General features: G+C 41.8%; 1 non-coding gene across 1 annotated transcript; it reads right to left on the bottom strand.

Annotated features, from left to right (window-relative positions):
• Positions 1 to 711: 711 nt before the first annotated feature.
• Positions 712 to 815, bottom strand: LOC127740935 (small nucleolar RNA R71). Its single transcript, XR_008001791.1, has one exon. It is a non-coding gene; the product is annotated as a small nucleolar RNA R71 (small nucleolar RNA).
• Between the last annotated feature and the right edge of the window lie 1,191 nt (positions 816 to 2,006).

The following is a 2,006-nucleotide window of genomic DNA, read 5'->3' as shown; positions in this document are numbered from 1 at the left end:
ATTTATGGACTAACACTATTCCTCAATGAACAATTCGAACTCCATCTCTCTTGATAAGTTCGAATTGTTCTACTTCTTCCTTCTATTTTTCTTTTCCTTTGACACCTTAAGGAATCTCTATACTGTGACATAGAGGATTTCATATTTTCTTATTCTCTTCTCTTTCATATGAGCAGGAGCAAAGACAAAAGCATTCTTGTTGAGGCTGGCCCTGAACCTGAAAAGACCTTGAAGCGAAAGCTAAGAGAAGCTAAGGCACAATTCTCTGTAGAGGACCTAACAGAAATCTTCAAACAAGAAGAACCCATGGCAGCCGAAAACAACAACAATGCCAACAATGCAAGGAAGGTGCTGGGTGACTTTACTGCACCTACTCCCGACTTCTATGGGAGAAGCATCTCTATCCCTGCCATTGGAGCAAACAACTTTGAGCTTAAGCTTCAATTAGTTTCTCTAATGCAACAGAATTGTAAGTTTCTTGGACTTCCATTGGAAGATCCTCATCAGTTTTTAGCCGAGTTCTTGCAAATTTGTGACACTGTCAAGACTAATGGGGTTGACCCTGAGGTCTACAGACTTATGCTATTCCCTTTTGCTGTAAGAGACAGAGCTAGGATATGGTTGGACTCACAACCTAAAGAAAGTCTGAACTCTTGGGAAAAGCTAGTCAATGCCTTCTTGGCAAAGTTCTTTCCACCTCAAAAATTGAGTAAGCTTAGAGTAGAAGTCCAAACCTTCAGACAAAAGGAAGGTGAATCCCTCTATGAAGCTTGGGAAAGATACAAACAATTGATCAAAAAGTGTCCATCTGACATGCTTTCTGAATGGAGCATCATAGGTATTTTCTATGATGGTCTGTCTGAATTGTCCAAGATGTCATTGGATAGCTCTGCTGGAGGATCTCTTCATCTGAAGAAGACGCCTACAGAAGCTCAAGAACTAATTGAAATGGTTGCAAATAACCAATTTATGTACACTTCTGAAAGGAATCCTGTGAACAATGGGACGAATCAGAAGAAAGGAGTTCTTGAGATTGATACTCTAAATGTCATATTGGCTCAGAACAAAATATTGACTCAGCAACTCAATATGATTTCTCAAAGTCTGTCTGGAATGCAAGCTGCACCAGGCAGTACTAAGGACGTTTCATCTGAAGAAGAAGCTTATGATCCTGAGAACCCTTCAATGGAAGATGTGAATTACATGGGAGAACCCTATGGAAACACCTATAATCCTTCATGGAGAAATCATTAAAATCTTTCATGGAAGGACCAACGGAGACCTCAACAAGGTTTCAACAACAATAATGGTGGAAGAAACAGGTTTAGCAATGGCAAGCCTTTTCCATCATTTTCTCAGCAACAGACAGAGAATTCTAAGCAGAGCCACTCTGACTTAGCAACCATGGTCTCTGATCTAATCAAAACCATTCAAAGTTTCATGACTGAAACAAGGTCCTCCATTAGGAATTTGGAGGCACAAGTGGGACAGCTGAGTAAGAAAGTTACTGAACTCCCTCTTAGTACTCTTCCAAGCAATACAGAAGAGAATCCAAAAGGGGAGTGCAAGGCCATCAACATGGCCGAATTTGGAGAGGAGGGAGAGGCAGTGAACGCCACTGAGGAAAACCTCAATGGACGTCCACTGGCCTCCAATGAGTTCCCTAATGAGGAACCATGGAAATCTGAGGCTCACACTGAGACCATAGAGATTCCACTGGATTTACTTCTGCTATTCATGAGCTCTGATGAGTATTCTTCCTCTGAAGAGGATGAGTATGTCACTGAAGAGCAAGTTGCCAAGTACCTTGGAGCGATCATGAAGCTAAATGACAAGTTATTTGGTAATGAGACTTGGGAGGATGAACCCCCTTTGCTCACCAAAGAACTGGATGACTTGTCTAGGCAGAAACTGCCTCAAAAGAGACAGGATCCTGGGAAGTTTTCAATACCTTGTACCATAGGCACCATGACCTTCAAGAAGGCCTTGTGTGACCTAGGGTCAAG

Source organism: Arachis duranensis, chromosome 7, assembly GCF_000817695.3.
Source record: "Arachis duranensis cultivar V14167 chromosome 7, aradu.V14167.gnm2.J7QH, whole genome shotgun sequence".
NCBI classification, from domain to species: domain Eukaryota; kingdom Viridiplantae; phylum Streptophyta; class Magnoliopsida; order Fabales; family Fabaceae; genus Arachis; species Arachis duranensis.
This window is presented reverse-complemented; position numbering and strand designations above follow the sequence as displayed.